The sequence below is a fragment of the Camelus dromedarius genome, chromosome 11 (genome assembly GCF_036321535.1).
Source record: "Camelus dromedarius isolate mCamDro1 chromosome 11, mCamDro1.pat, whole genome shotgun sequence".
NCBI lineage: Eukaryota > Metazoa > Chordata > Mammalia > Artiodactyla > Camelidae > Camelus > Camelus dromedarius.
In genome coordinates this window covers 10,102,330-10,124,649 of record NC_087446.1, presented here as the reverse complement: position 1 = coordinate 10,124,649, position 22,320 = coordinate 10,102,330, and the positions used below count along the sequence as shown (strand labels likewise).

At 44.9% G+C, this 22,320-nt stretch overlaps 1 protein-coding gene, 1 long non-coding RNA gene and 1 other non-coding gene across 3 annotated transcripts in view; 1 reads left to right on the top strand and 2 right to left on the bottom strand.

The window, feature by feature from the left end:
* The window catches only part of MYH9 (myosin heavy chain 9), an 86,220-nt gene extending 85,018 nt beyond the window's left edge, over positions 1–1,202 (bottom strand). The window contains exon 1 of the mRNA XM_064491489.1: positions 1,010–1,202. The gene's annotated coding sequence lies outside the window, so the exon portion shown is untranslated. The remainder of the gene's footprint in view (positions 1–1,009) is intronic.
* Positions 1,203–3,774: 2,572 nt separating this feature from the next.
* Positions 3,775–20,816, bottom strand: LOC135322463 (uncharacterized). Its single transcript, XR_010383032.1, has 4 exons — positions 20,775–20,816; positions 13,567–13,665; positions 8,472–8,534; positions 3,775–4,209 (listed from the first exon to the last, which is right to left on the bottom strand). It is a non-coding gene; the product is annotated as an uncharacterized LOC135322463 (long non-coding RNA).
* Positions 12,024–12,187, top strand: LOC116156629 (U1 spliceosomal RNA). Its single transcript, XR_004140474.1, has one exon. It is a non-coding gene; the product is annotated as a U1 spliceosomal RNA (small nuclear RNA).
* Positions 20,817–22,320: the final 1,504 nt, after the last annotated feature.

The window sequence follows — 22,320 nt, the reverse complement described above, 5'->3', positions numbered from 1 at the left end:
AATTTGGCGCGGGGGGGGGGGGGTAAGTAGAAAACCCCTGATCTAGCCCAAACAGGAACGATGCAATAGCCCAAGCCGGGTCCTAAAGGAGCAGGCCCCAGCTCTCCTTGCCCTTGCCCGCCCCATGGGGCCGCCCGCAGGTGCGGTGGAATCAGGTGCGCGCCGGGACCGCGGAGATGACTTCGGGCCTTCCCGAGCCTTTCTCTCCCGAAAAGCAGAAGTCAAAAGTCAAAGGGTGAGGGTCTGTAGGGGAGGAAGGGAGCCTTTCCTGCCTCGATCCCCGGTCCCTGCTGGGTCCCCCTTCTCCAAGCACCCACCCGCACCTCTCCCCGTCCCCCTCCTCCGCCGGGCCGATTGCAGCCGGGCGAATGAGGAAGTCGGGAGCAGAGGGCGGAAACTGAGCGAGCGCAATGTCTGCTGCCGGATTGTCCGATTCTGACTCAGGAGGACGTCCTGACAGCTGCCAAACGGTCCCTGGCTGCCCGTTACCTCCGTTTCGAAAACGCCCTGAAACTTCCAAAGGAGCCGCCACCCCGAGACCCCCACCCTACCCTCCCCGTTCATATGGGTCCAAGGGACAGAGACTCCCCGGAATGGGTTAAAAAGTTTGCCCAACTTGGGTACTGGGCGAGGCGAGGGCGGGGCGCGTGCTCCAGCAGCAGGGGTAGGTCGAGGCTCCCGGTGCTCGGCCCGCGGAGTGCGCCGGCGGGAGGTGGGGGGGGGGATGGAGGGTTTCCGGGGAGCGTCCGGTCCCGAAGCCTTCCTCTGCTCCCCGAAGCCTCGCTTTCAGCGGCGCCTTCCCCGAGCGTCCGCGCAGGGGGCCTGGAACCCCACTGGGAAAGATGCATTGCCCCGGCCGGGCCTCGCCGCGTTCGCGCCCGCCCGCGCTGATCGCCGGCCGCGCGGAGGCCGAGAACCACACGTCGGCCCGCTCGCCCCAGACGCCGCACGTCCCGTCGCCGCCGCCCCCGCCCGCCCGGGGCGGGACACGCCGGTGGGGCTCGCTCACCTGAACCTGGATCTGCCCCGGGGAACAGGCGCTGCTTCTCCTGAGAGGGCTTTCTCGAGCGCTCAGGCGACGGCGGGGTGGGGCGAGCGCGCGAGGCGGGAGCTGCAGCAGGTCAGCCTCGCTCAGCCTTCGGTGCCCTGCCCAGGAACCGCGGTGATCTGCGCGCCTCACCGCACCCTGCTCGGCTCCTCGCCGCCTTCCCGCCCCGCCCTCTCAGCGCCCGCCCATTCTGAGACAAGCGCCGGCTGAGGGGCGGAGCCTGGAGAGATGGGCCCGCCCCCAGCTGTCTCTCCCACTCCAGCCCGCTTCTCGTCTTGATGGACCGACATCTTGACCTGTGGGAAGGTAGTGGGCGGAGTCCATGGGGCCAGAGGGGTGGCCTCCATCTGCCCCCACCTCCACCCTCTCCACCTTCCCCCGCGCTTCCTAGGCGGGAGCCCCGCCCCCTAGGGCGGGCCCAACGAGCAGCCAGGTTCCAGGAGGAGGATTGACACAGAGAGAATCCAACCAGAGGAGGAAACTCGCAGAGAGCTCCAGGCCGGGATTTTTGTGCATTGACTGGTCCCGGGTGAGGCTGGGCGGGAGCAAACTGGGAAGGTCCGGGATTCTGACACCCCGCCCCACGAGCTGTTTTCCCAGACCCATGTCATCCTACCAGAACAGATATTAAGGACCATATATGGGAAAAGTGCTATTTTATAATTAAGATGGCTTGTAGGGGCGGACATGAACTCAGCCCCGGATCCGTTGTGGGCGCCCTGAGTTTGATTTCTGATCCTCTCTTTACAGCCGGCACGTTGCTGTCTTTCAACCTAAGACCTTTGCTCTGCCTGGAGTGCACTTCTGAGCCCCTCCTTACCTCCACGTGGTTAACTCGCACACTTCCTTTCACATATTTGTTACAAAATATTTTCTTGGAATTTTTTAAGTAGGCAAAGCTCATTTTTTGTTGTTACCGATCACAACGAGAGGATTTAAAATTTTTTAATTTTTAAAACAGTTTTTTACATTTTTAATCCATCTGGAAGTTATTTTGACTTTGGAGTGAGGAAGAAATCTAATGCAGTTTTTGTAATAGCCAGTTTTCTACATACCATTTTCAATGATTTTTGGTACCATCTTCATCACCTATGAAACTCTTTTGTTCTTAGATCTGTTTCTGAGTTTTATCCATTGATGTTTCTGTTTACTATTTACACAATACTTTAAGGATAGTAGCATTATGATTTATTTTATATCTAAGAAGGCAAATTTCTCATTACTCTTTCCTTTTGAAATGTTCTTCCTATCATGACTAAACTACTCTTCCAAATGAATTTCAGAAAAAGTATGATCTAAAGGCAAGAGGAAACTAGAAAAAAGATTTTGCAATTCTGTGACAAAGAATTATTGTCAACAATATGTAAAGAGCTCTTCTACATCCGTAAGAAAACCCCCAAATACTCTAAAATAAAAGTGAGCAAATAAAGAACAGGCTATTTAAAAAGAAACATATAAATGGCCAGTAATTATGAAAAAAAATTAGACATCTGAAATGCAAACAAAACTACAAGAGATGCCATTTTTCACCTGTCAAATTAAAACAAATAAATAAATAAAGATATCCACTGTTAGCCAGGTTTAGAGATACAGGTGGAAAAGTAAATTGATCAGTTTTCTCTGATAATTAATCATAAAGTAACAATTGGAAAAGTGCACCAAAATGGATTTAAAAGTTCTTCTTTGCAACATCATTTATAGTTATTAAATGTTAGAAATAAATGTACACTATAAAAGATTGAATAAATTTTGATACATCCATAGGTTGAACAATGCCTAGAAAGTCATTTAAAAAATGTAGATTTCTATTTGCTGATTTAAAACATAATAAATGAAGAAGAGCAAATTATAGAATGCTATTATAGCGGATTTCATTTATTTTTGTGTAATCTTTATATGTGTGTTATGTGTGTCTGGTGTGTGTGTGTACATGTGTGCATATATCAAAGAGAGAATGAGGTTTAAAAGGCATTATATCAAAGTATAAGTAAAGGGTATGTCTTGGCAGAGGATTATGACTGATTTTTTTTTTCTTTTGCTTATCTGTATTTCAAACACGTATCTCACTTCCAGAATTTTTTCAAACATGTAAGGAGAAGACTCACGCTGATGTCATCTCTTCCAAAACTTCTATGACTCTCCAGTCTAGTCTGGTTAGGTGCCTCCTTTGTGCTGTCACATCATCTTGAGTTTATCTCTCTCACAGCATTTTCATCGTCCATTGACTTACTGTTCCCTCTGCCCAGGCTGGGAGCTGCCTGAGGGCAGATAGGAAGTATGCCTTATTTGTCTCTGTGGACCCTGAACTAATACAAGGCTTGGCATCAAATGGTCCTTAATGGATGCTTGAACAGGACTCAGAGAGCATCTGTCTTCTTATCTGTAAAATGGATGTAATCACTGGGCCTTGCCCAGCCCGTAGGACTGTTGGGAGGAACACTGGAGAAGTGGGCCTGTAGGTGTTTTATAAACTGCTAAGGAGTGTGCACTTACAACAGAGCATTATTGATAATGATCATGTCCATTTTCCTCATACTCCCCGCCTCCTAGCCCTACCCTCTCCGGGTAACTGAGGTCACTAAGAAGATGGAAGGCCTCTGTCAGCCAGGCTCTGAATTCTCTCCTCTCCAGCCTGGATGCTCCCCTGACTGAGGAAGCCCTCCTGCTTGCTGTCCAGCCTAACCTTTCCTCTATCTCCCAGAACCTGCACCCTTGATAATGTCTACTCCTGTAATGTTTTAGAAAAATACTTTATCGATTTTGTCTGAGTATTAAAATAGTATTATGGTTGATGGAGAAAATGCTCAAAAGAAAACAAAAATTACCCACAACCATACCACCACAATACAGCAACCATTAACACAGCTTGTTACTGCTTTCAAATCTTTATACACACACACGTATTTAAAATCAAATTGAGAGATCCACATATATATGGTCATCTGATCTGTTACAAAGGTACCACTGCAAATGAGTGCAGAAAAGATGGTCTTTTTAATACATGATGCTAGGTCAATTGCATATGTACATGTGGGAACATGAATCTTGATCCCTACACTTACACTGTTGAGAGAAGTAGTTCAGAATGGATCCGAGACCTAAGTGTGAAAACTAAACAACAAAACTTCTGGAAGAAAGCATGGGGAGGATGTCTTCATGACCTGGAAAGAAGCAAAAATTTCTTAAGACACAAAAAGTATAAATCATAAGAAAAGATTAAGGTGAACTTCATTAAAATTAAGAACTTCACAAAAGGTATAAACCATAAGAAAAGATTGTTAAGTTGAACTTCATAAAATTAAGAACTTCTGTTCATCAAAAGATACATTTAAAACCTTTAATTAAAAAGAATATGAAAACTAATATATGTATGTATATGTATGCCTGGGACATTGTGCTATACACCAGAAATTGACACATTGTAACTGACTGTACTTCAATAAAAAAATGAAATTTAAAAAAAGATGTATTTAAGAAAGTGAAAAAATCAGACCTCAGGCTGGGAGAAAATATTTACAATACATGTATATATTGAAGGGTGTATATCCAGAATTTATCAAGAGCATCTATTTAAGAAAAAGACAGACAACACAATTTTTTTTAATGGGTAGACTTGAATGAGTCCTACAGAAAAAAGGATAACTAGCTAGTAAGCAAATGAAAAGGTGCTAAACAGCATTGGTTATCACAGAAGGCAAGTTAAAACCACAATGAGCTAGCACTATCCCCAACTAGAATGGCTGAAGTTAAGATACCAAGTGTTTGCAAAGATGGAGAGCTACTGAAACGCTCATAAATTGCTTGTGGGAATGTAAGTTTCTGCAACCACTTTGGGAAAGGGTTTGGCTGTACCTACTAAAGTTGAATGTACTTGTATAATCTATGATCAGCAATTCTGCTCTTAAGTATATACCCAGCAGAAATGAGTGCTCAGGCCTGACAAAGGCACTTACAGAAATGTTCGTAGCAGCTTCACATAGCCAAAAACTAGGAAGAGAAAACCCTGTCAATGGTACAATGGATAAATTGAGTCTGTTCTTACAGTGGACCACCATACAGAAATAAAAAACACCGAATTAGTGTTCTGTTTAAAAAACACAGTGACTCAAATATCCATGAACTGATGAGTGGGTAAACAAAATGTGGTATATTCCTACAATGGCATATTACTCGGCAATAAAAAGGAATGAAATACTAACACCTGTTACAACATAGATAACCCTTGAGAACACTATGCTGAGTGAAAGGAGCCAGTCACAGAAGACCACACAGTATACAATGTCATGCATATGAAATGTCCAGAATAGGCATATCTATAGAGATAGAAAACAGATTAGTGGTTGCCAGAGGCTGAGGGGAGGGAAGAATAGGAATTTACTGCTAGTGGGTGTAAGGGTTTTTTGGTTTGGTTTGTTTTGTTTTTTTCTGAGACAATGAGAATCTTCTGCAATCAGATAATAGGGGTGGTTGGCCAACTCTGTGACTATACTAAATAAAACCCACTGAATTGTTTAGTTTAAAGGGATGAACATCTTGGTACATGATTTATATCTTAATTAAGCTGTTGTGTGTGTGTGTTTTTTTTTAATGGATGAATCTCATAGACACCCCATTGAGTGAAAGAGTTTAGCTACAAAAAGAAAAGTAAATATTGTATGATTCCATTTTTGTGAAGTCCCAAAACAGATAAAATTAATCTCTAAGAGAAGCTGGAGTGGAGGTTCCCCTCGAAGAGAGTTGGTGAATGGGAGAGGAACGAGGAGTACAGGAGTGTTCTAATCCTGATCTAGTTGGTGGTTACACTGGGTCTACACATGTAAAATTCACTGACGTGTACCCTTAAGATTCGTGTGCTGTACTGATGGTAAATTACACTTCGAGAAAAAAGGAAAATCACAAAATAAATTAGAGCAAAATGTAAACAACGGGCAAGGATGGATAAAAGGTATATGGGAGTCCTTTGTACTATTCTTGTAGTTTTCCTTAACTCGGTAATTATATAAAATTAAAAGTGACAAATAACATAAAAAATAAAAGTTAAATCATACTGTATACATAGTTTTGTGTTTCTGCTAACTATTTTTCTCTTCATCCTCTTGGCCGCTCATCTGCTTATAAACATACTTGGGGATTTCTCTGTCTTAAAAACAAACCGGAAAAAGCTTTATCCAAAGCATACAAAGAACTCTTAAAACTCAACAATAAGAAGACAAACAACATGATTATAAAGCAAGACAAAGACCTGCACAGGAGAAGATATACAGAGGGCTAATAAGCATATGGAAAGGTGCTCCACATCATATGGCATCAGAGAAATGCAAATTAAAACAATAATAAGCCACCACTATACACCTATTAGAATGGCCCAAAAATCCAGAACACGGACAACACCAAATGCTGGTGAGGGTGTGGAGCAACTGGGACTCTTGTTGATTGCTGATGGGTATGCAAAGCCACTTTGGAGGACGACGTGGTGGTTTCTGACAAAACTAAACATACTCTCACCATACGGCCCAGCACTTGTGCTCCTGGATATTTATACAAAGGAGCTGAAAACTTACGTACACCCAAAAACCTGCACACAAGATGTCTACTGCAGCATTATTCATAATTGCAAAATGTGAAAACAACCAAGATGTCCTTCTGTAGGTGAATGGATACATAAACTGTTGTCCACCCAGACAGTGAAGCATTAGTGCTACGAATAAATAAACTCTTGGGCCATGAAAAGACATGGAGGAAGCTTAAACAGGTATTACTGAGTGAAAGATACCAATATGAAAAAGACTGCATACTATGTGATTCCAGCTATATGACATTCTGGTAAAGGCAAAACTATGAAGAAAGTAAAAAGATTAGTGGCTGTCAGGGGGTTGTGGGGAGAGGGAGGGCCAAAAAGACAGAGCACAGAGGATTTTTAGGGCAGTGAAAACACTCTGATACTCTCACGGTAGGTACATTCCTCGTTCTCCCCTCCCACTCATCAGCCAATTTCTCCAAAAAGTGAGCCTTAATTCACAGCATCTGCATCAGGCCCCAGCTACCTCACCTTGGGCCCCTCCCTTTCCCTGAAACTGCTCCTCGGCGGTCCACAGGCTGAATGCCTCACTCGGGTCTTGCCTTCCTAGACAGCATTTGAAATTGCTCAACATCCCCTCCTCCCAACACAGACTTCCCAGAAACTTCCCAGAGGGACTGGTTGCCTTTCCTGTCCTCCCTTCCATGATTGGTCCCTAGCCCAGGGTGGACGCTCCACTGGAATGCCCAGGTTTGGGCTACATCTGTTTGCTGAAGGCAGTGTTTCTTCCAATTGTTTGGTACCAGTCTTATATCTGTTGTTAACCATTTTTAATAGCATCTCTACCAGAGGCTCATATTTATTGAGTGATTCACCATGTGGCAGGCACTTTGCTAAGTGCTTTGTTTAAACATCATCTCATTTAAGCCTCACAATGACACCGTAAGGTTAGATATGAATATTATCCCCATTTTACAGATGAGGAAGTGGAGGCTCAGAGAAATTAAGTGACTTGCCAAGTTCACACAGCTACTAATGGTGGGGCCAGAGTTCAGCCCATGTCGGTGGAGCTTCAGAGCCCACATGCCACAGACTACATCCCAGTGCCTGCTGTTTTCAGCCCTCTTCTTCTCCCTCCTAAATCTGTACCCTCTTTCCTGAGCTTTTAACCCACTCCTTCACTTTCAAATATGATACCCATGGACTTTCAAATCCATCTCTCCAACCCCAGCCTCTTCCTGATGGTCAGCCTTTTTTTTCTTCCCAGTTTGTTTTTATTGTGGTAGAATACGTACATGACATAAAATTCACCATCTTAAATCATGTTTAAGTGTATGGTTCAGCAGCATTAAGGACATTTCTATTGTACAACCATCACTGCTATCCGTCTCCAAAATTCTTTCCATCTTGCAAAACTGAAACTCTGTACCCACCGAACAATAACTCCCCATCCTCCTATCCTGCTCCACCCCACCTCCTGGAAAACCATGATTCCACTTCCTGTCTCTACGAGTTTGTCTACTCTAGGTCCATCACTTATGTAAGTGGGACCACGCAGTATTTGTCTTTGTGTGACTCGCTTATTTCACCTGGCATAATGTCCTCAACTTTCATCCATGTTGTACCACGTGTCAGAATTTCCTTCTTTTTTTAATGTTGAATAATATTCTACTGTATGCACAGACCACATTTTGCTTATCCATTCATCCACTGATGGATATTTGGTTTGCTTCCACATTTTAGCTATTGTGACTAATATTGCTATGAACATGGATGCACAAATCTCTTCTCTTTTCAATTCTTTTGGATGAGTGCTCAGAGGAAGAGTTGCTGGATCATATGGCTATACTGTTTTTAATTTTTTAGGAAGACTAAATTGTTTTTCATAACGTCTATACATTTTACCTTCACACCAACGATGCACAAGGATTCCAATTTGTTCACATCCTCTCTTCTACTTGTTATTTTCTGTAATTAAAAAAAAAAGTATTGTCATCAAAGAAGATTATGCAACAGGAAAACAGATGAAAGGTTTTTGCTTTTGATAATAGCCATTTTAATGGGTATAAAATGGTATTTCCTTGTGGTTTTGATTTGCATTTCCCTGATGGTTAGTGAGGTTGAGCATCTTTTCATGTGCTTATTGGCCATTTGTCTATCTTTTTGGAGAAATGTCTATTCAAGTCCTTTGCCCATTTTGGGATCAAATTGTTTGGGGTTTTTTTGTTGATGAGTTGTAGGAGTTCTCTGTATATTCTGGATATTAATCCCTTATCAGATACATGATTTGCAAGTATTTCCTCCTAATCTCTGTGTTGCCTTTTTACTCTGCTGATAGTGTTTTCTGATGCATAAAAGGTTTTTTTCCATGAAATCCAATTTGCCTATTTTTCCTTTTGTTGTATGTGGCCTTCAGTCTTTTTTTTTAATCCACACAATTTTTTATGCTAAAAATAATACATCCTAGACTAAATATAGGAAATCTTGGGAAGGATATATAAGAAGTAACACCGACTGTTCTTAGAAGAACTGGGTGTCTGGGAAATAGGGGTGGGAGAAATTTCACTGAGAAAAACCTTTATAGCTCTTAAATTTAGACTTGTATAATGTATTATCTATTTAAATAAATCAAATATAAAAATACATCCTAAATTTCAGGGAAATATATTCAATATTTTGTAGTAATCTATAATGGGAAAGAATCTGAAAAAGAATATTTATTTGTGTATGTATAGCTGAGTCATGAAACACCTGAACAGTTTCATTGTCCATCAACTTTACTTCAATAAAAGTTTTAAAAAATGCCAAAATTAACATATAAATATAAAATAATACATCCTCATTTTTTAAAATTTTATTTTTCCTTTCTTTTGGGGGGAGGGAGGTAATTAGGTTTATTTATTTATTTGGAGGTACTGGGTGTTGAACCCAAGACCTTCTGTATGCTAAGTAGGCACTCTACCACTGAGCTATGCCCTGCCCACCTCATCCCCATTTTTTTAAAGTTAGAAAATGTTTTAAAGCGTGAAGAAAAACATCGAGATCACTTCCAGTTTTATTACCCAAGATTCTTGGTCTGTTTCCCCTATTGTTCAGTTGTCTAACGATGTGGTTCTTGCCAAACCTGTCTGCACACCTGACTCCCAGCTCTGCTCACGTTGCCAGCCTCTTCAGGCCAACCAGACTCAAACCCAGAGGCCTCCCCCATGCCCTTGTCCTTTCTTGTCCCTCACTCCCCTCACCACCACCTTACCCAGTCTCCCTTTCCTTCTCCCTGGCATCTCATTGGTCTCTGGCCCTTGGCCCTGCCTCCTCTCCTCCAGACCTTGACCCGAGCTTCCCAGCAGGACCCTCCCTGACTTCCACTGGTATTTTCTGCATCCTGAGACCGAGGTCCTGAAGCCCAGCTATGCGTATCAGCTCAGCACAGACTTACTGAACCCTTACTCTGTGCCAGGCATGGAGCTGAGCACTTGGCACATACATTGCCTCATTCCATCCTCATCTCAGTCTATTGATGTGGCTACTATTAATCTCCCACATCTTCCAGATGAGGAATCTGAGGCTCAGGGGAGTCGAGTCATTTGCCCAAGATTATACTAGCTCCCTCAGGGCCGAGTGACAACACTGTGGTTATTGTCAGTTCAGTACTCTCAACAGCCCAGTCGTCATGACTTTTTTCCCCTCATTTTACAGAGGAGATAACTGGGGCACAGAATGTTAAGTAGCTTGATCAAGGTCGTTCAGCTAATATAGGTAGTGAGGCTGAGAATTGAACCTAGGTACGCTCACTGCACAAAATCCAAAACCTCTCAATTGGCTGCATCATCTCGGTAGACTCAGCCCAGACCCTCAATGAGCTGAGACTACATCCTGCCCTTCTCTGGCCAAAAACCTTTGCAGTGCTTTCCTTGTGAAGCCCAGACTCCTAGGTGGATCTCCTGGGCTTCATGCAATTATCTCCAGCCTCCTGATAAGGCCTGTCACCCCTTGATCCTCTGCGGGGATCTACCCCCCAAGCAGCAGCAGCTCACTGTGCTCTGAATCTGCCCACTCTACGAACTGGCCACTGTCACACCACTGCTTTCGTACCTTCTGTGACCATTCTGCCCACTGACCCCGACTCATCCAGCAAGACCCCGACCCCCCCTCAGGACCATTCCCCTCCCTCTGACCTGTGGCATCCTCTGCCGACATTTCTCTCCTTCCGCCTGGGTCACAATCCAGACTCTGCCACCTACAGAAACTGTCTGTGCCTCAGTGTCCTCTTTTGTAAAAGGGAGGTGATGACAGTCCTTTAGAAACTTCGGTTGTTGTGAGGATGCAACGACATCGTATGTGTCAAACACCGACAAGCGTCAGCACAGAGTAAGTGCCAAAGGGTGTTTGCTATTATGATACTGATCCTGCGTCTTCCTTTATTACTTCCTCTAGGAGGTTCATTTTTATTCCCCACGTATTTCTGGAGGGTATATCATCTTCCAGACCCTGTGCCAGGTGTGAGGTCTGGTGATGGACCACTTGCAATCTCTGCCCCGAAGATGCTCTGGTGCTAACAGAATAGCCCGGTAAGTGCGTAAGTGCGGTGAAGGGTAAGCACTGCAGGGGTGCTGTCAGGGCAGAAGGGGGGCGTCTCGGTGAAAGGGGAGGAGAAGGTCATTCTGGGCAGGAAACCTGGACCCGAGGCCCAGTGGAGAGGAGATACATACTGTGCAGGACTCTGAGCAGCTCAGTGTCTGGGTGGGAAGGGTCAAGGAGGCAGGAGGGGTAGGAAGGGGCAAGGACCTGCCGCAGAAACTGAGGTCCTTGGACGGGCAGCCTGGCAGCACCAGCCTCACCTGGGAGCTTGTTATAAGTCTCAGGACCCAGCGCAGACCACGGACTCCAATCTGCATGCTAACAAGCCCCCTAGGGAGTTTGCATCCTCTTAAAGTGGGGCAAATGCTGGACTAATCAGAAGGTGTCCTGTGGTCCTGCTGAGGAGTTTCCACTCCATCGGACCTCGGAAACCCTGGGGAGATTCTCATTAAATCAATATCTCAGGCGGCGGATCCTGAGCACCTCTATTTTACACATTTGTTACACATTCGGCAAATGATTACTGAGCACAGGCCATGCCTTCTTCTTCCCTGGAATGGCACTCAGGGCCCCTCTCTTAGCATGCACTCAACAAACATCGTTCCGTGAATCTGGTGCACTGGCTCCCAAGTGCTCATTTACATTTTCGGCCCCGAGCCCACCCTAGTCTCCATGCCGTCACTCAAAGAGCCACACTTAGCAGTGAGGGTATAGTTCAAGTGGTAGAGTGCATGCTTAGCATGCACAAAGTCCTGGGCTCAATCCCCAGTACTGCCTCTAAAAATAAATAAATAAGCCTAATTACCTCCCCGCCCCCAAAAAAACTAAATGAAAAAAGAAAAAGTTAAAAATAAAATGCTGTGGTGGGCAAAGAAAAAAAAACTTACCTGGCAGGGGAGACACCATGATCACAAAGGTGGTTTTCCCGGGGCGAGGCTTACCCATTGTACTCCGGACGTGCTGACCCCTGCGATGTCCCCCAATGTGGGAAACTTGACTGCATGATTTGTGGTAGTGGGGGACCACGTTTGTGTGTTCCCCTTAAAAAAAAAATCCACACTTCCTCCCTTCCTCTTGCAGCTTTGAGGGTGGTGACTCCTTCAGGAGGCCTCTCAGATGCTCCCACCTGGTACAGAGGTCCTCCTCTCTGCTCCCATAGCATCCTGGGCTCATTTCTATCATAGCACCCTCTGGCCGCCTCCAAACAAGGAGCCAGGAGCTTCCTATGCGCAGATCAATGCTTCGTTTGTGCGTGTACACCCAGGATCTGGCACGGTGAAATGTTTGTGGAGTGAATGAACAAATAAATAAGCTAATAAAAATTAAAATACGAAGAGATGTGAAAGCAAGACACCAACGCTAGATAATACAGTTATTCATCTGTGCTTGTCCCCTGGTGTCTTTCCAGAGATGGGTGCTGGACAATAAATAAATAACCATGCTTCTGTTTTTCTTAAGAGCTTTCGTGGGATATAATTCACATACCTTTCACCCATTTAAGGTGTACAATTCAGTGGTTCTAAGTACAATCACAGGGTTGTGCAATCCTCACCGCTGTTTAATTCCGGAACATTTTCACCACTCCAAAGGAGCCCCTTATCTACTAGCAGCCACTCCCTATGTCTCCCAACCTCCTCCCCCTGCCCTCGGCAACCACAAATCTACTGTCTGTCTCTAGAGATGTGCCTATTCGGGACATTTCATATAGATGGAATCAATCATACAATGTGTGGTCCTTTGTGTCTGGCTTCTTTCACTTATCACGAGTGTTCAAGGTTCATTTATGCTGTAACATGTATCCTCACTTCATTCGTTCTGTCGCTGAATGATAGTCCACTGGACAGATGTACCACGTTTTGTTCATTCACTCATCAGACGACAATGCAGGTTTCATGCAGGTTTATAGCACTGAGCTTCTGCAACAGGATTTTTATGCCGCCTCACTTCATCTTAACACTTATCATTTAAGGAAGCTTGTGTTTATTTCCATATTGCAGGTGAGTAAACTGAGGCTAGAATGAGCAGTTGTGACTTGCCAGAGATCACAGGCTACTAAGTGGCAGAGCTATAACTCGAAGCCCTTTTCTCTGCCCCATTCTGCCACCCCCTACAACCCACTTTATGTCACGTTTCTCTTTCCCTCTATAAAGGCGCTCTTCAAGGCATCCACTGTGCCCTTGGGTACACAGAGGTTTGGATGTATGCTCAGGGAGGGTGTTAAGCCTTTATCTGATCTAGAGTTATAAGCCAAAGGTCTGCCCTCCTTCCAGCCTCAGTGTAGAGAGGCCACTTCTGGATCCTGGATGTGGGTGGGGGATGTGGTAGTCAGGAGGGGACCATGATCCGGGAGTACGTGACCTCGCTGTCTACCCTGTAGAAAGGGGCCTCTCAGACCTTCAGGTGGCTGCTTCCTTCTGCTTACCGTGCTCCTTCCTCTCCAGCCATAAAGAACTTCAAACACGCCTCTTTTTAGTACTTGTCACACTGTCACACAGTTCTTTATCTGGCTGCTCCCCAAAACCTGTGAGCACAGACATGAAGGGTCTTAATCATCTTAGTATCACAGCAACTGAAACTTAAGAGGATCTGGGCCAGTGCTGGTGGGATGAATGGGTCTTCCGTGTTTTAATAATAACGCCTCTCATCAATTGCACGCTCACTGTAAGACATTTTATCCAGGCAACAACCCTGGGGTGTGGTGTTTAATCTTCTCACAGAAGAAGAATCAGAGACTCGGAAAGGTAAAGTTTACAAGGCCAAAGACTCATAGACAGTAAGAGACAAAGTGGGGATTTAAATTTAGATGCTTTTTACCATCAGTGGGCCCCTCTTAGGGAAAGTGTGAATTTAGATCAGGCCTTTGGGAGTGGATGATTTAAAAAAAAAAAAAAAAGGGCAAGGTTGCTCAAAGTTTCTCAAATGCTCCTCGCCTGTGATCTCAATTATTAGATCTCACTTCAGGTCTCAAGAAAGACCAGCTCAGAGAGGTTAAGCCACAACCAAAAACACACAGCATAGTGGGAGGACCAGCGCTCAAGGCCAGGCCTGCTAGTTTCCAAGGGCAAGCTGGCTTCTGCACAGCACAGTTGCTGTATGTTTATTCCACGCTGCATTGCTTAAAGGGAAGTCTCAGTTTCCATTGAGAAGCTTTAAAAGGAAATGAAGAAATCCAAGTATGGGAGAAACTAGAACCCTGATGCCTCATCACCGGTGAAATTGTAAAATGGGGCAGCTAGTTTGGAAAACAGTGCGGCAGTTCCTCAAAGGATGGAACAGAGAGTTACCCTCCGACCTAGAAATTCCACTCCTAGGTTTATACCTAAGAGAAACAAAATACATTCGCACAAAAACCTACACACGGATGTCCATCGATGTTCATAGCAGCATTACTGATGATAGCCAAAAAAAGGGAAACAACTCAGATGTCCATGAGCTGATAAATCTCTCAACAAAATGTGGCGTTCCGCACAATGGGTGCTGTTGGACAAGAGAAAGGAACGGAGCTCTGATACAGGTTACAACATGGATGAACCTTGGAAACACGATGCTCAGTGAAGGAAGCCAGACTCGAAAGGTCACATATTGTATGATTCCATTCACATGAAATACCCAGAATAGGCAAATCTATGGAGTCAGAAAGCAGATGGGTGGTTGCCTGGGGGGCTGAGGGGAGAGGGGAAAAGGGAGTGGCTGCTAGTGGGTATGGGGTTTCTTTTAGGGGATGATGGAAATGTTCTGGAATTAGATAGTGGTGATGGTTGCACAACTCTGTGACTACACTAAAAACCACTGAGTTGTATGCTTTAATTGGGGGGGGGGGGGATAGCTCAGTGGGAGAGCGCATGCTTAGCATGCACAAGGTCCTGGGTTCAACCCCCAGTACCTCCATTAAAAATTAAATAAATAAATAAACCTAATTACCCCCCCAAATAAAGCAATTAAAGGGTGAATTTTATATCAATAAAGCTGTTATTTAAAAAAGAATAAAAATAAATAAAAATGAAGTGACCTCTGCCTCGGAGACAGGTATTTGAAGGCACCCTGGTGATGGAGCATGGCCCCCGCAGCCAAGCATGGCATGTTTGACTCCGTGTGGGAGTGTCCCTTAGCCTCTTTTCCCTGCAAGAGTGCATTCTTAACATACAGTCTCATGGTACTTCTGTGTGGCAAGGGACTTTACAGTCATAATGGATCCCTTGCTGGGAGGTCAGGCCACGTGGGGTGAAGTCCATTCCAAGGTGGAGAAGCCATCTTAGCTGCCCAGCCCAGCTGGGTGGTGACAGAGGCAGGTGACGTTACAGGATTTCAGCCATTTGGAGCCAAGGCCACCTGACCCCCGTTGTGAAGCAGCTGGGATATCAAGGCAGGCCCCCCGGATCTGGCACGCAAACACCTGGGTTTGAATCTCAGCTCCACCACCTCCTAGCTGGTTGGCCTAGAGCAGTTTCTCAACCACCCGGAACCAACATTTGCTTACCTGAGAGAATGAGGGGGATGAACCCCAGCTCAGAGGACACTGAGAGGACCCTGGCTTTTCAAATTCTAAGTCTGCCGAACCCAACAGTTTCAGTATGCCCTGGGAGCTTGTTTGAAATGCAGAATCTCGGGCCCCACCCCTGATCTGCTGAGTCAGAATCTTCATCTTAACATCACACTCAGGGAATTCGGATCCAGCAAAGTTTGAGAAGCACTGATGCAAATTAAATGAGATTATGTAGGTAAAAACCTGGGCCAGTGCCTGGCACACCACAGGTGCCGCACACGTAGATTATGGTATCTTATTGTTATGTAGAAAAGAGGACTGGATGGGTTCCAGCTCTGCCACCTCCTCGCTGTGTGATCTTCAGTTAGTCACTTGACTATTCTGGGCCTCAGTGCTGCCATGCCCCGTCTATCTCACAAGACTGTTTTGAGGAGGCTCATCTGATAAAAATTTGTGGGAAAGTGCTTTACAGATGCGGCCTAAGTGTAGACATGGTTCTCTTGGCCAAAGTGGAGACAGTGACTCCTGAGATTCTGGAGATAAGAAAATGTTCGATGCTATGCTGAGACACCCAGCAGATGATCAAAGACCCTGGAAGAAAGGGAAGAGGGACTGAGGAAGCATTACTCTTGCCCAAGAGAAGCCCCTTCACCTCAGAGACATTTAACCAAAGGAAGTGGAGACAAAACCATAAAGTTCTTAGGCAAGAAAGGAAGGTGCCAGCAAACGGGGGAGGCGGAGACTCCCAGCTTCGTGCCTCCTGGTAAACAGAGGGCAAAGGTTTCCAACTACTAGAAGCACCAGTGCAGGGGATAGGTAAACAGTCCTCCAGTAAATGCCAGTGTCTGGGTTTGAGGTGATCTCCAGGGAGCTGGAAATTCCCCCTCTGCTTAGAGCCCCTCCCTCAGCAGCTCCGCGTGGCCTTTAGAAGGGCAGTAACCACTGATGTTTACATGCACCAGGCTTTTTCTGAGAACATTTCCTTACAGTCCCGCCTGTGAGCCCCACAACAGCCCTATGAGGTAGGTCTCTCTAGATTCTCCACGTTACAAACGAGGCTATTGAAACACAGACAGGTTGAGTGACTTGACCAATATCACAGAGCTAATAGTGGTGGAACCGGGCTTCAAGCCCAGGACATCTGACTTTAGGGTCCCCATTTTTAGCAACCCTTCTACTGCCTTTTTTTTTTTTTTTTTTATTAAGACTTTATTTTTTAGAGCATCACCAAGTTCATGGAAAAACTGAGGGGAAGGTACAGCTATTTCCCACATACACTTTGCCCCCACGTATGTATAGCCTCCCCATTATCAAAGTCCCCCAACAGAGTGGTTGGACCTGGCGACTTATAAGAAATACTTATTTGGTCATTCAGATAACCAAAAGATACTTCTCATATATATTTGGCTTTCATCCACGGTTCCTGGCTCACAGCTCTTAAAACACTTAGAATTTCCCAAGTGAAGAGGCCAACAAATGTGTCTTTTGTCATGACTTTTGGACCCCACCTAAGGATGGGGACTGGTTGTCACTGGAGCCCACCTTGTGATTAGAGGATTGGAACTTTCTGTCCTAGCTCCCCGATCGCTGGGAAGAAGAGAGGGACTGGAGGTTGAATCAGTCTACCAGTGACCAATGAGTTAATCAAGCATGGGTTTGTAATGAAGCCTCTGTAAAACTCCAAACGACAGGGTTCAGAGAGCTGTTGGGAAACTCATGGAGGGTGACATGTTCAGAGAAAGTATGGAAGTTATGCACCCAGGGAACCCATATCCTGCCCTGGGCACCTCTGCCATCTGGTTGTTCCTGAATTATATCCTTTTATAATAAACCAGTGATCTAGTGACTGAACAGCTTTCCGGAGTTCTGGGAGCCACTCTAGCAAACTAACTGAACCCAAGGAGGGGGTCATTGGAACCTCCCATTTATAGCTAGTTGGTCAGAAGCACAGGTGACAACCTGGAGTTGGGGCTGGTGTCTAAAGTGGGTGAAGAGGCTAGTCTTGTAAGACTGAGCCCTTAACCTGTGGGATTGGACACTATCTCCAGGTAGGTAGTGTGAGAATTGAGTTGAATTATAGGGCATCCAGCTGGTATGCAGAGCAGTGCTTGTAAGTGTGGGGAGACACGGAGACACACACACACACACACACACACACACACACGGGATTGGTGACTAGAACCCTTTCTAGCGGTACATTTGTTATAATTGACGAACCTACATTGATACATCATAATCACCCCAAATCCATAGTTTACACTGGGGTTCACTCTTGGTGTTATATATTCTGTGGGTTTGGACAAATACATAATGACATGTATCCATCATTATAGTATCATACAGTGTTTTCACTGCCCTAAAAACCCTCTGAGCTCCAGCTATTCATCCCTCCCTCCTCGAACTTTCCCCAAATCCTTTTCAGATTGGCTTCTTTCACTTGGTAATAATGCATTTAAAGTTCCTCCATGTCTTTTCAGAGCTTGATAGCTCATTTCTTTTCAGAAATAATATTCCATCGTCTGGAGGTTTTGCAGTTGATTTATCTATTCATCTACAGAAGGATATCTTGGTTGCTTCCAAGTGTTGGCAATTATGGATAAAGCTGCTATAAACATCCAGGTGAACGTAGGTTTTTCACTTCTACTGCTTTTTAGTCTGGAGAGGGAGATGGTAGGTAGAGGCTGGCCTGAGAGTCACCTGGCAGAGGGATCCAGGCTGGAGACGGTCTTCTAGGACCCTCCTCAAGATCTCGTCATTGTCACAGTAACAAGAACTACGTATCCAGCAGTCTTGTTAATAGCATCGGTCCAGCATGGAGGTCTGAGGGCCTGGGGTCACTGAACAACTCCAGGTGTGCTGCTGGACTCATTACATTCCAATAGCAACCCTGCATGTGGCAGATCGCTACAGGCCAGATGCTACCACAGGCGTTTTACCCAAGGCAGTGTCCAAAAAACAGCATTTTTAGAGTTTTTGGGTTTTACCCTCAACCCACTGTAAGAAATACATTTTATAATACAAATACTCTCATAAAAATGAAACACATGTCCCCCCAGTACTCTGATACCTTCTAATCTATTTCATTTTTTAAAATTCTAGTCATAACATTGACTTCATGGCACACTAATGGAATTCTATGGAGTCTGTAGATTTTGGTAAGTCACTGAAGTCCTGGAGGCCACCAGGCACACCTCAAAATGCTGTCATGAGTAGCATGTGAGGTAAGGTTTGTAAATAGTTGAACCCAGGACCTAGTTCACAGTTAGGGATCAAGAAATGGTGGCTCTGATCCCACAGTCAAGAGTCAAAAACAAGATGAAAGTCAGAATCAGGCTCTCTTTCTGGCAATTCCATGCCACATTTCCAGAGAAGCTTAACTCATTGGGTGTGGCTTCCAAAGCTTGTGCTACTGGTTACAGCTCAGTCACCTGGGTAGAGGCCAGGTTTGCCACTCCTGGAGGATATAAGAAGCTGGCCCAACTCTCTCCATCTTCTTTCCCTCTCTCCATTGTCCGGTTTAATTCAGTGTCCATTTGCCGGGCAGTGTCTGGACACAAGGCCATTCCCTCTCTCTCAGACCGGAACACACCTGACATTGCATAGTGCCCTACTTCATTCAGATCACTGCTAAAATATCACCTCCATACAGCCATCCCTAAACCCCTAAAATCTGAATGAGAGCCAACACCCCTCTCTAGGGCTGCCCCTTTCTGCTGCTCAGGCTTATTCACGTGTGTGTTATGACCTGACAAATTACGCACTATGTTGATTTATCCACTAACTGTTTTTTCCCCAAAGTTAAGTATTTTTATTATTATCACTATTTCTGTGAAACTGGATAGGGTTGGGCGTATCAGATACGATATATAAAGAAGAAATATTTAGAGGCAATGTGCCTCGTAACACTCCATAGTGATCAAAGGAAATCAGTTGGCTCCAATTTTTATAGCCTCAGAACTCAGTTTTCCAAAGCACAGAATTTTAGTAAAAAATAAGACCTGCACAGCTATAGTGAATAATAGTTAGCTATATAGTAGACAACTATAGTTAATAATACCGTATTGTATATTTGAAAGTTGCTAAGAGAATAAATCGTAAACGTTCTCATCACAGGAAAAAAATCTTCAGCTCCGTATGATGATCATTTTGCAGTTTATCAAATATATCCATTAAATCTTCGTCTTCAGTAAATGTAAACTTCAGGAGAGCAGGAACGTAGAGGTTGGCTCTCTGCTCTATCCCCACTGCTTAGAGCAGTAGCTGGCACAGCGTGCTCAACACCTGTTCATTGATTCGGTCAACAGCACTGGGCCCAGGCTGCGGAGCTGGGCTGATGATCCAATGAGGATCATCGGGGTCTGTTCTGGTGGACATTCTGACAGGTACATTCAGACAAGTACAAATCAAGTGCCCTGGAAGCACAGAGGAGGCAGAGATCAATTCTGACTGTGGGTCAAGGAGGAGGAGGCCTCTCAGTGATCCCTGAAGCTGGCTGGAACTGCAAAGATGGAGCTGAAAGGAGAGAGAGCATCCCATGTGGAGGGAGGGAAAGGCAAGGGCAAAGATGCAGGGTCAGAAAGGTGGGAATGGGCCCATACAATAATCCATGGGCTGTAGCTTTGGGTTCAGGGTCAATAGGCAGGTGGGAAGGTGGCTAGGGTGGGTTGCAGAGGGCTTTGAATGCCAGGTTAAGAAGTTAGGAGTTTATAAATTTCTGATAGTGTCTTAAGAGCTATCCATCTACCTATTATCTATATCAATTTCTATCTTACATACACATATGTGGAACACCTATGTTCACACCCACCATGGGAGCCTATTAAAACAAATTTTTAAAATATATATTTCAAATAAAAATTAAATATAAAATTTCAATTATACATATGCATATGTATATATGTTTTAATAGGCTCCCAAGCTTCACAGTTTAGGCATAAAAGGTTTTACGATGAAAATCTACCTCCCAACCTTGCCTTGCCCTGCCTTGCCCTGCCCTGCCCTGTCCTCCCCCCACCCCATGCAGTAACCAGTGTTACTGTGCTTTGTGTCTTGCTCCAGCAGATTCACTTCTACAGTAAGGCCGCGCTTGCGGAGCAGCTGTAGGCGGGGTGTAGGCGGTTCACGCCTCTGATTCGCAAACAGGTTACCTGGCCTCTTCACGGTCGCCAGGTGGTTCTTCCGCCCCCTCCTGCCCGGAAGTCCTGCGTGTCCCACCCGCAGCCAGGTGATAAATTGAGCCCGCCCACTTCCGTCGCATGAACCAATCGGAAACGTTTATGCAAATAAATCAATTCCCCTCACTCCTACGACAACCAATGGTTGCGGAGGTGCGATAGGTCCGCCAGGTTCCGGTTCTGATCGCGCTCTGAGAAGTCTGTAAAATTTCTGCCTTGGGCGAAAAGAACTCGGGAGCTTGGAGCTGGAGCAATGAGGACCGGGGCATAAACGGAATGCTGAAGACAGAGTGACGGCGATAAATCACAGAAACTGAGGCTTGAAGGGCTCCTGGAGGTCGTTTCGTCTGACCTCTGCACTGACCCCTCTCCCTCATTCCGCGTGATTCCAGCCGGGTGCTCACACGGTCTGTTGAAATCACTATTTGCAGACGTGACCCGCTGAAGTGATGCAGCAGGTCCCAAATCTGGCTGCTGGGTGTGAGCCAAAAGCCCCACAGGGGATCAGAAGCAGGCTTAAAGCCTGTCTCTATTATTTCTTAGATGTGTGACTTTGGGCACTCCGCCTCAACTCTCTAAGCCTCAGTTTCCTCTTCTGGAAATTGAGAGTAATAACACTACCCTCCTAACTTTGGTGTGAGGATTGATGGGCTAGTCAAATGGAAAACGCGAAGGATTTCTATCTCTGCAAGGCATAGCGTTATCACTTTGAGGTTAGACAGAATAGCGTTTGAAATCTGGTTTTTCCAGTTACTTGTGGTACTAATCTTAGGCAAGTCGTCTTTACCTCTCTCACTCTCACTTTCTGAAATTCTAAAATTAAAAATTCCGTGGGTTGTCATTAGGATTAAACGAGTTAAGGTTTATAAGGCACTTGGCACATGGTCAAATCACGTGTGGTGGCTAGAATCATGGGACCTCCTGGAATCTCAGTTTCTTTTTTTTTTTTTTTTGGAATCTCAGTTTCATCATCTGTCCTCTGGAAACAAACATAATGTCCCTGTTTCCCTGTAGGCCTCACAGGATTGTTATGAGGCTTAAAAAACTTGTGACACAGTTTATAAATAGAAAAATATTACACCAATGCTAATTAGCGATACTGCAAGGCGGCCAGCACCCTGGAAAAAGCATGTCGTTGGCTCTGGCTCTGCCTTTTATTCTCTATGTGACCTTGGACAAGTGGTTTCCCCGTCAAAGTGTCAGTTTCCTCTTCTGTAATATACCACCTTCATAGGACTTTCGTGGACATTGGTAAGATGCTGTATGGAAAATGTCTACTATACATTCAACACACAATAAATTTTAATAAATGGTACCTATTATTACAAGCAAATTTTTCTTTAAACTTCCCTAGATTCTGTTTCTGGAGCTAAGAGACTGAGAGAGGGGAGTGAAAACACAGCTTGCTCCTCACTGTACATCCTTTGTATCTTTTGACTTGTGTTATGGGACTATATATTTTAGTAAGTAAAATTTAAATTTAAGTAGAAATATAATACATTGTAATAAATAATAATCA